The sequence below is a fragment of the Lemur catta genome, chromosome 9, assembly GCF_020740605.2.
Source record: "Lemur catta isolate mLemCat1 chromosome 9, mLemCat1.pri, whole genome shotgun sequence".
Lineage (NCBI taxonomy): Eukaryota > Metazoa > Chordata > Mammalia > Primates > Lemuridae > Lemur > Lemur catta.
Genome location: NC_059136.1, coordinates 39782127 through 39797942, shown reverse-complemented (window position 1 = coordinate 39797942; position 15816 = coordinate 39782127).

Genomic DNA, 15816 nt, shown 5'->3' with positions numbered 1-15816 from the left:
TTAACGTCTCTACTTAAAAATGCAGCAACTCAACACAACTGCCTTTTTCTCTACATAGCATTGGCAGAGAAGTGAGGCTCCAATCAGGCCCAAAGCCAGGCCTTTATTTTTCTCCTAGAGAGCTAACTCAGGAGTTCATTTCCATGCCCAGTGCCCAAGGCCAGGTCTATTGAAATGCAGGCCAAAGGCTCATTAAAGATACACAGAAGGGCGGGCAGCTGAGACAGAGGGCCAGCCCTGCCCAGCAGGACCGGCACTGGGAGCATAGCCTTCTATGGCCCATCTCCCTGGCCTGCATTTTCCCTGCCTCTGGAGAGCACCTCCGTTCAGGAGGCTGTGAGTTGGAAACACACAAGATGGATTTGGGCACACGTCCTCAGTCACCAATGCTGGCAGAATTGGAATACCCAGCGAAGCGCTTTCCAGGCTCTGGTGCCCAAGAGACCTGGGAGGCCAGAGAGCGGTGAGTCCAAGAGAGGAGGTGGAACAAGCCATGTAGTGGAAACCCGGAAACCCAGCTGTAATCCTGACTCAGCCAACATCTAACTCAGTGCCTTGGACAAAAGAATAAGAGAAAGAGAGAGAGAGAGAGTCTGTGTGTTTGCCTCCATGTGCCAGGCCCACAGGGAGAATTCCACTGTGAGTAAAGAAAGAAGCCCTTGCCCTCCTAGAATTTCCACTCAATTATAAGACAAGAAGCAAGAAAGGAATATAGATACGTGGGATGGGGACAAATGGATGACAAGTTTACCTCCCGCTACAGGGACTGGGAATGACTTCCTGGCAGGGTGGCATTTGGGAGACAAGCAAGTGCAAAGTGCCCAGGAGGAGAGGCTGAGAAGATTTAAAGTGTGGGATACCTTCCCTCTCAGAATATCAGGTTGAGTTTACATCTACCTCTTCTTGGCAATTTCCTGCAGCAGTGAGCTGATTCCTCTCTGTTCTCTGAGATGTAAAGCTTGGTCCAAATGATTCAATGCTTGATCATTCATACTCAGTGTTCTTGCATTTATAACTATCAATGAACACTGCAATGGTCTGCTGCTATTATGTTCTGTGTGTGTCTGGTCTCTTCAACAGCACCATCAGGGGATATGTTCAATGCTTTTACTATTCCCTGCCAGCCTGCTGTACAATCTCTGGGTTGGAAGGCACCTGAAGATCACACTACCCAGTGCTCCATCCTCTCTCCCCTAGAGATGCTGGTGACCATGTTGTCTGCCTCTTTCTTCTGTGTTTGTGCAAAACAGGATGTGAAAACAGGTTCTCTTTCAGTATCAGCTGAGGCTTCAAGGTAATAAGTGCAGACCGTTCCCCATTTCTAAGGGAGGTGTAAGATCACCAACACTTATGAAGGAGGTAGTAAAGGACAGGCTTTAAGACCCCAATCTATCCACCTCAGAACCTTAAAGAAGTTGCAGAAGTGGAGATAGGGGCTAGAATTAGACAAGGATTTGGGGAGAGAGCTGCTGGTGTCCAGACCCCCACCCTCCCTCTGGGGGAGGAGCTCTTTCTTCTCACCTCACCTGAGCCAAAGCAAAGGGGCTTCAACGAGACCTTCCGGAAGGCTTACCATGTGTTCCCCGGAACATGGGGACTCTGTAGACCGGTGTCTGACTCACCCTGAGACATCTAAAGGGCAAGCAATGGTGGCAGGCTAGTTGTGCTGAGGGTGGAGTTGTGTTGAGGGAGGCTTGCGTCCCCCACGTTTGTCAGGGCCAAGGACGTGGGACAGTTTCCCTTGGACCAGAACTGGCCTAGGAGGCGTGATGCCAGATGCTGGCCGGGTGAAGGAGAAGTAGCAGAGCAATATTCAGAAGAGATATATGCTCCTGATCAAGCAAACTGCAGGAGCCCTGCCAGCAAAAGAGGGGAGATGGCTGGAAATTATTCAGAAAGAACCCATGAGAAAATGAGTCAACTGTCCACCCCAGATGACTAGAACAACATCCTTGCAGCATGTCTTTTCCCACCCCTTTCCTCCTCCCCTCCCCTCCCCAATTCTGGAAAAGCCAGAGGCAGCCGAGGGACAATGGGAGGACAGCAGAAGCACCAGGTGAGGAAAAGAGAGGTGCACAGGCCCACAGACCACTTCTCACTCAGTGTCCGGCGTGGCTGCAGATCTTCAACGAAGATTGGAGGATGCGGATCCTTGCCCTGGAGTGAACGTATTAATTACTAATGGAGACTGGGCTCTCGTGGAAGAAGTAACTGGATGATTTTTTCTAAGAAAAGAGTGACAAAAGAAGTCATGGGACTTGTTCCACTTTTATCAAGGAAGGAGCAGGATAAAAACTGCAGAACAAGCTTGACAAGACAGCGGGAGACCAAAAATACAATTCATTCCTGTTGCGTCCTACAAGTCCCTGCTTGTTCAATATGATGGGGACATCTATACATACACAATTTCCAAAACTGGGATCATATGCTACATGGTATTCAAATCTTTTTTTTTCTCAAAGAATAATATATCATGAAGTTTTTCCCTTGGAAGAAAATATTCATCTACAAGTTGAACATACCACCATCTGGACATGCTGTAATTTATTTGCCCAATATCTTATCCAATGTTTGCTCTTGCAAATCACACTAAAATCAAATATCCTATGCATAAATCTTTATTTGATTTGACATAGTTGATTCCTTCCTAAGGATAAATTTCAAGAAGTGGAATTGCTAGATTAACGGGTAGAAACCTTTTCTTAAGGCTTTTTATCTCTATCATCAAAGAGACACAGGGGCTAGAAATACATTTTCACTGAGTAGGACTGAATTGCCCAGAGGAGGCCTACAGAGGTTGAATACATCCTGCAGTCTGTGTAGCTTCGCTCAAGTGAGCAGGGAAGAGCAAACGTGACTACTGAGGATTTTCCCAAGCACAGCTATCTAAGGAGAGCGAGAATTGCACCTGAACGAACTCATTCTGTTTTTTCTACTATAAAACACTCATGCACACAGAATTCATTGCATAACACTTGTGTTGATGCATCTTTTCTGGGCTCCCCCAAGGCACTGATTTCTTGGGGAGGCAGTATATGGAGTGTGAACAAAAGTCCAGATTCTGGAGCAGGACAGCTGGGCCTTAGCACCAGCACACACTAAACATATCCAGTACATGCTCAATAATTGGTGTCATTAGTTGTCATTTTCTGGTCTTACCTTTAACAGAAGAACTGAAGCCCTCTCAGTTAAATCTGTGGTTCTCAACTGGGAGACATTTTACTGCCTGGGGTATTTTTGGCAATGTCTGGAGACATTTTTGATTGTCACAATGTAGGAGGGAGGGGGGTGCTGTTGGTATCTAGTGGGTAGAGGCCAGGGCTACTTCTAAACCTCTATGCACCAGACAGCCCCCCACAGCAAAATCAGTGGTGCTGAGGCTGAGAAGCCCTGAGCTGAACCCACCCTGGAGCTCACCTCTCACCTCCAGATGAGCCTCACATCCCTTTTTTGTGGAATACTATCTTTATGGCATTTCCCTCCCCCTATCTCGGGGATCACCTGGTACACTGAACACGTAGGATTGGCCACAACCCTTGTCTAGCACTCGCAGTACGAGATGACAGAGAGGAATCCAGTTAGCAGGTATCTTAGCAGGTTTCTACGGCAATGATGCTGCGTAACAGTGACAAATCTCTGGGGCAAACAAAATCAGCATTTATTTGTTGCTCATAGCTTCGAGAGGTGGCTGGGACAGATGTGCTTCAGGCTATGGTCAAGTGCAGGTCTGCCCCATGCGTCTCGTTCTGGAGCCCAGGCTGAAGGGACCTTCCCAAGGTGAAGGTCCCAGGGGGCCAGCAGAAACAAGGGGGCCTCCCAAGGCTCAGAACCCGCACATTGTCACTTCAGTCATGTTCCATTACCCAAAGCCCGTTAGTGGCTCCCTGTTGCCTATGGGATAAAGTCCAAATGCTTTCACCGCCCTTCTTTATTAAAATCAGGTAGACTATAAATACATAAGGGTTTTTTTTTTCATTTTGTCTTTAGCAGAACACAAAAGGGCCTCATTGTTCATTTCTGCCATCTCTTCAGCTTTCCCCTGACTAGCCTTGCAGTTCCCAAGCAGATCCTTCATAGTATTTCACACCAACAGGATTTGCAGACACTGCCAATCCTCCCAGCCCTCCTGCCCAGAACGCCTTTTCCCCATCTGCACTTGAAGAAATCCTATTCGTCTTCCAAATCCCAGTTCATGCATCTTCTTTTCTGCAAAGCCCCCCAGTCCAACCAGAGCTAAATTTTTGGTTTGATCATCACTATACATAGAATCATCTGTTAGATCACTTCCCACACACCGTCACCTCTACCACACTGAGGAAGCAGTCTGCGGGCAAAACTGCCTTATTCATTCTCAGGTCCACAGAACCTAAGTACTCAGTATTTGTTGACTTAATGATTGAGCAAGTGAATGAATGATTCAGTGAATAAATGAATGAATGCTTGCTGTGTTCCACTTCAGGCATGTACATTTCTCCATAGTTTACTCAGTAAGCAGGTGGTCTCCCAATAGCCATTCTCCTCTTCTTCCTTATAAAACAAAACCCAAGTATTAAACTGGGAACTTTATCATTCATTTCTCAACCTTCCTTTCAGCTAGGTGTTCCTATGAAACTCAGTTCTGGCCAGTGATATATAAACAGAGATATTACATGGAACATGCTGAATGGCTTCTTCACAGGAACAGGACAAGTCTTCTTCCATTCCTCCTTCCCGCTGCCCGGAATCCAGATATAATGATAGGAATCTTAGCAGCCATCCTGGACCATAAGAATGGAATGTACATACACAAAACAAAGCAGAAAGAAAGGAGGTTCCTAGGTCTCTGATAATGCAAAGAACTGCCTTACCAGCTCTGTACTTACTACCTATCTCCCAATTTTTTTATACGAGATGATAGGCTCTTGTATGTTTAAAACACTGTAGTTGAACCTCTTATTTATAAACAAACTTAATTCTAAAACATACCTCAAGGATTCCCTGAGTTCACTGGGTGAACACACCTTCATTTCAGTGTGTTACACATTTGCCTTCCTATCAGCTGGTCTGGCATTCCCTCCCTGTCCTTAAAACACTGGAGAAAAAACCTCTCCCATCCAGCTCAGTCTTTGCATTACTGCTGCCAGCCTCTCTTTCAACTGAAAACCCAGGGGGGTGGGGGATGGAGAGATAAAGTTTTACTTTTAGAAGCACCAGGAAATTTTTATACATTCTGTTTTCACCACCATCCCCGGTAACAGGTGAATTCTGTCATCTTTCTTTTGGGCAATATTAATATTTTACATTTTGAAATCAAAGTCCTTGAGCACAGCTGTTATCCTCCACCACTTCTCTGCTTCTCTAAACTCCTCTCCAATTCACATGGAGAACAACACTTTAACTCCCATCCCCTTCCCAGACCTGAGCACTCACGGCCGTCCTTTGTCCACTTCTGTCTGCTTGATATATGCCAGTCTTCTCTGGCTGCTGTCCAGCTGTAGGGCTTCCGAGCTTAACATAAAAGCCCCCAAATCAGCCAGCCTCCCCGCTCTCCCTACCAGCCTTCATGCATCAAGTCCCTTAATCACTTGCTCTAATTCCCCTTATCTACACCTGCCTCACACTAATCGTGTATCTCCATGGAACAATTAGGCTTCCAAATAGAGGTAATTTCTTCCACTGCCCATTCTCCCTGTGGCCAATGGCCTGACACACTCATAAAACAGGGCAGAGATCGTAGAGCTTCTCCAGAGCAGTGGTTCCCAGAGTATCTCTATTTTAAACCTGGAAGTCTTTGTCTACAGGAAGTCTTAGGTGAAGCCAAATATGCAAAGTGGATAAAGACAGAGCCACTCAAATGGAACAGAGATGGTGGGAGCAGGTTTGCAGGGAGCCCAGAGATCTGCCTCCTCTCACTCCCACCCCTCAGCAGTTTTGAAGGGAGCCCTCAGAAACCCCAGTCTCTGAGGCTGGAGGCGTGCTCCCCTTCTTCCTTCTGCCCTGACCGCTCCTCTCCCGGGTGTTTGCATGGATCATCCTCCCAGTCTAGTTGAGTCACTAAACAAATGTCGGCTCCCTGAGAGGCCTTTCCTGGCCATTTACCTAAAGCAGCCCCTGCTCCAAGTCGCCCTCTGTTCTTGCAGTTTGCGTTCATCCTGGGTTAGCCCAGGACCTCCGAGAAACAGATGCAAGAATGGAATAGGAAATGCAAGATTTTATTAGAGGAAACAGATATGAGAAAATGAAGTGAGAGAGCTGGGATGGGTTGGGGGAGCTACCAAACTGCAGTGAGGATCTGCTCCTGAGTGCAGACGGAGAGAAGGAAGGAAGGGCAGAAGGGCAGGAGGGCAGGAGGGCAGGAGGGAAGGAGGGAAGGAAGGAGCGGGGGGTCTTTGCCTATAGTGCACTTCTGAGAAAATTCCAGCAAGGGCGTCAGAGAGTACTCAAGCCAAAGATTTCCATCGTTGAGTCCCAAATCTGCCTCAGTGTCCCCACCACACTCAGTCACTAGTGACAGCAGCCCCTGGGAAGCAGGTCCCAGTGCAAACACAGTGACGGATTTCAGAATGCACCTGCCGGGGCTCTTGGCCACTTCCACACCCCACAGCGTGAGATCTGAGGGGCTCATTCTCATGGCCACCCCAATTTTCCTCCATAGCACTTTCACATGACACTTTAGCATTTATTTGTTTATTATTGTCCTCAAGCTAAAATATAAGCTCTATGACAAGAAGGGCATGCCCGACTTGTTCCCTGCTACATCCTCAGCTCTAGGACAATATTTGGGAAATAAAAAGTGCTCAGCAAACATTTGTTGGATTCATGGATGGATAGCATAGCCTGCAAAGGCCTTATAACATGAAGGCGACAGTGTAAAGATCTCAAAGTCATGTTGTGAATCAAAGAGGAAACCAAAGTCATCTTTTCATCCCAGGCTACATAGGCAAAAGAACAGACTGCAGTTGAGAGGGCTTCAAGAACACTGTCACCTTGGGGAAGAGACGGGATTCAGAGAAGCCGCAAGGTGAGGGAATTCAGCCAAGAGTTTGAAGATATAGGGTCATTAGTTATAGGTTTCAATTCATCTAGGCTGAGAGATTTAAATTTAGTTTTCTGAAACTAAAAGGAACAAACCAGGGCCCATTAAAAAATGTAAATATAATCTTACCTTTCCTCTATAGAAAGCACACACACACACGCAGAAACTGGCCTTCTTTTGTGTGTGGTCACTAATGAGCTAGGTGTGGTGCCGTCTCCATAACCTCCTCCACCCCAGCCCACACAAGCCCTCCACCATGACAGCACTGTCACACAACTCCCTGGCTACAGAGGTTCCAAGCCCGCAGACCCTAGATCATGTGAGGATCTGATTCCACTATCTAAATTTCTGAGTGAAGAAGATCTGAGGAGATTAGGACTTACATTAACGTGGGCATGGAGATGTGAAAAGGAAGGCTTCTCTTTGAGTCAACTTTGGAATCTAAAATGATTTTCCCCTTTATTACTAAGAACAAAAGAGCCCAAATGCCACATAAAAATGTCTGCTCTTACTTTACAGGGCCTTTCAGAACACATGGGCTCCCTTTGGTATGACAAATTCAATGGATTTGTGTAACAAACCATAAAATTAGATGTATGTACTTGAAGGACTAGGGCTACCAAATGGATTCTCCAAAGTAGCTTTGCCTTTTTGATTTGCTGCACCATTTTTAGCCAAAGTTGATACAATGCTCTAAACATTCCAGTAAAAGCAGAATCTCATAAACCTCCAAGAGGCTAATTGTGACCTCCAATTTCTAATAACAGAGCTGAGGACCAAGGGGTTTGATGAATTCGAGATCATGAAAGCAGCTATAATTGTCTGCTCCACTGACCCAGCGGAGGCAGTCAGAAAAGGGGGCCTCAGGAAGCACAGCAGGAAAGGAGAGGAGCCCAGCATGAACAAGGGGGGCTGTGAGCCCCCCACATCCCTTCCCTTCTTCAACCAGTGCACCACGCTTTCATGTGACATACATGCTGGACTCAGTAGGGAGCTTTCATATAAGGAAAGGTCTGAATAAATAATGTGAGTAGCACTAGTCAATTCCACTGAGATGTCGTAACATTTGTATAAAATCCTTCATTCCCATGCATCCTGGGTAGGGGGGTTATTCACTTAAGATTTACTGACAAATTTACCATTCCCCAACACTCATGGGCTAAATCCAAAATGGGACAGATAAATGGCACACAGTATAGCTCTTAGTGGAAAAATTATGGGAAAAAAATATTTCAGTGAACATTTGCTGAATTCTGACTCTGTGCTAGACATGAGGTATAAGATCATCCTTCCCTACAAATAACTTACAGAATAATAGAGGAGAAAAACACATAGGCAAAGTGAACACAATATGCTGAATCATTTAAAATGTGTTCACCTGCAAGTAATGGAATACCCACCCCTTCCCCCAAAAATGTGACTTAGACATCTGGGGGTTATTACTGTATCTTACAAATTAAAAAATCTGGAGGAGACAGTGCCCAGGTTGGTTCAGCAGTGCAAGAACAGCAAGGATCTGGTTCACTCTCTCTGTGATCCTATTGGCTTTCCCTCACAGTTGCAAGGTGACTGTTGTAGCTCCAGACATCACATCCTGACAGAACTATATTCAGTGGCAGAAATTAAAGGATCACTTTTTTTGTTGTCATGGAGGAAAATCTTTCCCAAGAATCCCTTTGCAGATTTCTCATCTTATCCCTCCGAGCAGAATTAGATCACATCCCCAGACTTTAGCTTCCATGCAGGCTGGAAAATGGAATATCTGATATTTTCAGCTTTAGTTCAGAGAGGCAAATTCTGCCAGCAAGTAAACAGGAGAAGGAATGATTGTGGGTGAGCAATCAACAAGGTCTGGTATATATGCCGGGTGCAATGACAGAGGAAGCACACAGCTAGCCATGGAGAGTGGAGGAAGGACACCTGCCCCATGAAGAGGAGGCTCCCTGGAGCTGGTGACACCTGCAATGAATATTGAAAAACAAAGAGGATTAAGAGAGATAAAGACGAGGATAGAAAGAATGGGGTGGATCGAGGTTCCAGGTAAGGGACCAATGTGAGCAAAAGCATGGGACTGTGAAGGAACAAGGTGTGGGCACCAACTTAGTGTCACTAGAGCATCTAATAACAGGAAATGAGTCTTGGGAAGGGCCAAGGGCCTGGTCACAAAGGCCTCCGGGGCTGTGTGAAGAGCTTGAACTTGCAACATAGGCCAAAGATTGCAAACTTGGAGGCTGGAGACCAAATCCAACCTCTGGTTGGACCTGTTCTGTCTGGCAGGCACATGGTGTTTGCGTTCTGAGTGTTAATGGCCGGAGGCAGGGCGCTTGCTCAGGGCTGGACTCTGGAACTGCCCCTTTCTGTTGTCTTACACCCATCCTGCTTCCCTGGGTTATGTCACCAGCCTGTTCCCTTAAGGCTTTTGAGTTTGATCTTCTGATTAGGCTCTGGGGAGCCACTGAAGGGTCTCAAACAGGGCAATCATCCTGCCAGTTCTGTGTCTCATATTGATCCTCGAGCTACAAGGACCAGACTGGAGATAGGAAGACTGGATAGAAGGTATATTTCTCAGGACTCTTAGTTGCAAGTGTCAGAAACCCAACTCAAACCCACTTAAATTATGTAAAAGTACATATTAGTTCATTTAACTTTACAGTCCAGTGTTAGTTTAAGCCCCAGGTATGGCTAGATCCAGGGGAAACACAAAGACAGTATGTCTCTCTGTTCTGCTTTCCCATGTTTTGACTTTATCCTCAGGAAAGTTCTCTGTTCATGGAGAACATGGTCCTGGCATCTACAGGCTGCTGTGATTTCTAAAGCCAATTGTTTCCAAGAAAGGAGAAATTCTTTTCCGATAATTCTAACTAAAGTCCCAGGGAAGACTTTGACTGGCCTGGCTGGATCCTGTGGCCATTCCCAATGTAAAACACAGTGCTCACATAAGGAGAATGAGTGGAACAGAACAAACAGTGGCCAGAAGGTGGAACTCCAAGGACCCCATGCGAAAGAGTGAACAAAAGAAGAGAATTGAACAAAGGAAGGTCAGAGAATTGGGAGTAGAATAAAAATCAAATGATATTTACAGACACCAAGGAAGGAAAATTGTAACATTGAGTGAACAACTCTTTCAAATGCAACTAAAATATATTTCATTAAAATAAAAAAAATTTTGATGGATTGGTAAAATGTTGGCATTACTTTTGGGGGGGTTGTGGGGAGTGGGGAGAGCTGGGTAGTTGGCAATGACTCGAAGTGTGATTAGAAAAAGAGAAAATGGAAACCACACTGTAGATGACCTAAGAAATTTGGCTGAAAGGAGAAGTAGAAATAGAGAGGTTACAGAGAAAGAAACAGGATCAAAGTAAGATATTTTAGGCTACAAAGGGGTTGAATTACCAGGTGAGAGGGAAGTCTGAAGATAAAGAAAGAAAGGGGAGTGACTTTTTAAAAAGAAAGATTGAATTACAAATAAATATAACTATTAGAAGCATCAGGTCAAGATAGGGCTGCTGAAAATTCCTGAGGATTATCTAAACACCCTTGTGTTTGATGTCCTTCATCTTCATGATGACTGAAGAAAGAGGAAGCCCTGCCAGCACCTGCTACGGTCATCCATTCTTTCATTCATTTATTCATTCAACAAGTGTTGATTAAGCCACTACCTGGCCAGGTAGCAGTCCAGGTTCTAGTGATCCAGCAATGAACAGAACTGGCCAAAACCCTACTCTCATGGGTATTAAATGCCCTCTGATGCCTGATTCCTGGCTCTCCCACCTTGCTAGGGACCTGATCCATGCACTTGGTTTCAAGTTCTTGCCAGGCCCTCAGGCAAGTGTACCCGGGACTCTGGGTACCATCTCTGGAAGCTGGCGGCTTGGTTGCCTGGATTTCTGTAAACTTCACAGCTTGCAAGCTGCTCACCCATCACCTGACAAAGGGCGAATACAGTCATTTCTTTCTCATCCCCTCACCAGCTTTTTTCCCTTTCTTCTAGGACCTAGAAGAGGGTAGAAAATATCAAAATTTCCCCCACTTGAAGCTGCCAGTAGAATTCCCAAAATAAGATTAAATTCTCCAGATGACTCTTCTAAAAATCTCTCCACACCTCTCTTATGTCACTGAGAAAAACAACCAAGACTTGCTATTATTCTGGACCGTAGGTGGAGATCAAAGATGGACATTGAACTTGTCAGTGCAGAGAGCAGGAAGACTTGAGGATGTGGACTCTGAGTATGATCACTTGGGTTCCGATCCTAGTCCTCACTCATCAGCTTTTGACACCAAAAAGAAGATACAGATGGCAAGCTGCCCTGCCTGAGAAGCAGTTCTTCATTGGTTAATGGTAATAATAATAATAATAATAATAATAACAACAACAGCATGTGCATCAAAGAGCTGTGAAAACGAGATGCGGTCATTTATTAGAGTGCTCGGCTAGGGAACCACACGGGCTGAGATCTGGGGTGAGGGTCCATCCCCACATGAAAGTTAGGGGCTGCAGCCAAAATGAAAAAGGATGAATGCTGTAGGAGCAAATATCCAGTGCTCACTAAATAATCCTGAGACATACTCCTTACCTAATAGTTCACCTTCCTCCTGACCTACTCGGCCCGAACACGGAAAAGCAAGAAGGGTAAGATTTCTCTGTCCACTTCAGAAATTGAGGTTGGTGGAATTAATTCTTAATCCTTGAATTAGTTTATGTCATATGTTTAAAGAAAATCTATCTTTCTATTAAAAACACAACTCAGTGCAACCATTAGGTCAAAATTGCAGCTAAAGATTTGGTTCCTGCAAAATGTCAAAGCGTCTTACCATTTGTGACAGACAGCTGTTGCCTTCTTCTCAAAGAAGGAATGAAAGGATCCTATTATCTTAAATAAAAATGACTAAAGCATAATTACTTTCCTTTTAGTCTTTTTCCTCCCAGCGGAAATTTACATAAGATGGAGCTGTAATCCATTCCTTTTAGTGTGTCAGAAAATCTCCACTCTAGCGGTCTCCATGGTAGCAAGCCCCGACCCGAGGCAGAGGTTGCTTGGCCGCGCGGAGTGGATTTAACTTTTATCTGGTGAATGCAATCAATGTAGACAAGCACATTGGATGACTCAAACTTGGAATGATTTCTGGTTTTGAATTCCATGTGTGTTTTGGCTACATTGGTCAAATTCGCCAGATGCGTTCAAGTCTGTCTGTTATTTGGTGTTGTGGTGAAATGGCCTGAGAAGCCTCCAGGGTTTTGAATGTTGGCTCTCACTCTACAATGACAATGATGCATTTTCCAGTTTTCTAAGGAGGGGACGATGCTACTCACTCACTTTCTGGGTCAGTGAGGACTTGTCCTTCACGTTGTTCTGTCAATAATGGACCAATCTTTCTCAGCTCATCTTTGTGTGATGACCTGAAACACACTCACCTGTGGCCACTGAGTGGCGTGAAGCCCATGGCGGGTGAGCTACGGTAAAGCTGAATGAGCACAGCGAACAGGGATTATACCCGTGATCTGCCCTCACGATTGGTAACTGGCGGAGTGACCAGGTCCCATGCTCTCAAGGCTGGGTCAGGCTTTTCTGAAATGGGAATATTTAAAATCTCTATTTGTTTCGGCCTTTGAAAGACTTTTTTTTTACACTTTCTCTTAGCCAAAAGGCTGAGAAGCTAGCTTTATTTAGAGGGCAGACAACCTGCAGACTGGGAAAAAATATCTCAAGCCACATATCTGACAAACGCCTTGTATCCAGAATACATAAACAACTCTCAAAATGTGACAGTAAAAAAAAAAAAAAAAAAATACAATCCAATTTTTAAAATGGCCAAAGAACATGAACAGTTATTTCATCAAAGAGGAGAGACAGATGGCAAATAAGCCTAAGAAAAGTTGTTCAATATCATTAGCTCTTAGGAAAATGCAAATTAAAACCACAATAATAAACCCCTACACACCTTTTAGAACAGCTAAAATAAAAAATGTGATAATATCAAATGCTGGTGAGGCTGCAAGGAAACTAGGTCTCTCATCCATTGCTGGTGGGCATGTACAATGGTACAGCTCCCTTGGAAAACAGTCTGGCAGTTTCTTACAAAATTAAACAAGCATTTACCATATGACCCAGCAATCACACTCCTGGGCATTTATCCCAGAGAAATGAAAATTTATGTTTATAAAAAAACCTGCATACAAATGTTCATAGCTGCTTTATTCATAATAGCAAAACACTGATTTAAAAACACCCAAGCGTCCTTCAATAGGTGAACGTAGAACAAACTCTGGTACCTCCGTATGAAGGAATACCACTCAGCAACGAAAACAAATGAACAGTTGGTCCATGCAACAATGTGCACAGACCTCGAGGGCATTATGCTTAGGGAAAAAAGTTGATCTCCAAAGGTTACGTACCTTTTAGATATGATTCCACTCATATGAATATGACATTCTTGAAATGACCAAACTACAGAAAGAGAACAGATTAGCGGTTGCCAGGGGGATGGGAGAATGCAGGAGCAGGAATACAACGACGTGGCGTGGAATTATTTCACAAGGATGAAGCAGTTCTGGATCTTGATTGTGATGCTGGTTACATACACAGGATAAAATTATACACACACACAAATGCAGGCTTAAAAAGAACGGTGAAGATGGAGTAAGGTCTGCAGTGTACTTAACAGTAACGTACCAGTGTCAATTTCCTGGTTTTGCTAACAGACGATATAGCTTTATAAGATGTCACCGCTGAGGGAAACTGAGGGAAGGGGATGTGTGACTCTACTCATTGTGATTTTTCTGTGGGTCTCTAATTATTTCAAAATAAAACGTTACCAAAGGCTTTCTACTCATCACCATCTACTCATCTCCTTCCTTTATTCTCTTGATTATTCATCCATAATATTAATTCTAATGAAAAACATCCCTGTCCAAAAAAAAAAAAAAAAAGCAAAAAACAAAACTCAAACAGTCAGCAGATCTCCTTTATTTAAGACCTGCCCACAAGCCATCCGGACTCTTGTCTAACACCCCATCTCTGACAGATGTATTGGGGGTGGATGTGATTGTCTTCCATGGGTAGGGCTGTATTGAGTTGAGAGCACTTTCAAGTCTCTGAAGACTCACTCTTGCTCCCTCACCCATGAATTTATCCAAATTCCCAAAGGACTTTATCTTTTCACACAATGCCATGGGTAAAGGTAATGAATTCCATGTGTTTGACACCATTGTTTGAGCCACTTGCACTTAGTATTTGTACCGCTTTTATCCTTTTGAAACTTCATGGGTGCCCCTCTTATTTGTGTCTATTGGAATTTGCGGAACAAGTTTCTTTACAGGCATCTTGGCTATGCCCTTCTTGAATTTGTGGCATTTGCTTATTTCTTCAAAGCTCTGGTCTTCCCACAGTTGAGTCCACATCCTTTGAACTCGTGCTCAAACATGTGCTCCTCTCAATAATTCTGTTTGCCTCGTCCTATGTGCCCTATACAGGTCCTTCCTTAAGCAGTGCAATGACTAAACTTGCACACACACGTTCCTCCAAGTACTGACCCACCTAGGTTTTGCTCTTCTTTGTTGTTTTCGTTTCTGTTTTTTTTTTTTTTTTTTTTTGAGACAGGGTCTCACTTTGTCACCCAGGCTGGAGTACAGTGGCACAGTTACAGCTCACTATAACTTCAAACTCCTGGGCTCAGGCAATCCTCTTGCCTCAGCCTCCCTAGTTGCTGAGACTACAGGCACATGCCACCATGCCTGGCTAATTTTTTTGTTTTTTGGTAGAGACAGGGGTCTTGCTATGTTGCCCAGGCTGGTCTTGAACTCCTGGCCTCAAGCAATCCTCCCACCTCGGCCTCCCAAAGTGTGAGATTGCAGACGTGAGCCACTGCACCGGCCCCACGTAGGTTTTATACAAGATATACAGAACCAAACTTTTAGAATTTAGGACCAATGAAAGGCTCTTTTACATGCTAATAATTTGGGGAGGTATAAATTTTCTTCTGGACTTTTTGCTTGTCTCATACGGTTTTACCAATGGAAATCTGCACAAAATGAACATCAAGGGCATAACATCAAAAGAACTGAGAGGCTGTGTCCCAGGAACACCTGCCGGTGGGGAGAAGTATTTCCCAGGTGCCCACAGCAGGCTGCAACAGCGACAGGGAGAGGTGAGGGTGGCAAACATTTGCATAATGACATCAACATATTTTAGCTGCCAGCTGCGAGCTATCTCCATTTCTCCCTTCACATGCTCCTCACAGTGTGAGGCCCAGAGTGACCCCTGTGTTTGTTGACCCCCTGGGGGACAACTCTGAAAGTAATTACAACTTCAGCTTTTGTTTCTAATGCTCCTCTGAATAACAAGCAGGATTGTCTTGGCCTGATATGAAACACACTGCGCAAATGTTTTTAGCAAACAATCTATAGTGAATATCACGTCCCCTTTTCTGATTGGCAACTGAGGCCCTCGCTCATTTCATGGTTTGACTTATTTGGATTTGTCCCCTTTTCATGTGTTTTTACACACTTGCCTATTGTGAACCTCCTTTTGCTTATTTACCCAGTTGTTCACTCGCTCGTATGACATCACTTCTCATATGCTCACGATGTGCAAGTCCCTGGATTATGCCCTGGGGACACACGACAAACATAGCTATGACAGAGTCCCTGCATTCAAAAGACGCTGGCATTCTTTACACGGGACACGTGCCAATCGGCACATCACATACGCCTGGCTTCAGTGGTGGGTTCACAGACGGCACACGTCCAAAGACAGTCTGGTCAGAGCCCAGGAAGGCTCACACAAGCTCTTCCCTCTTTCCCC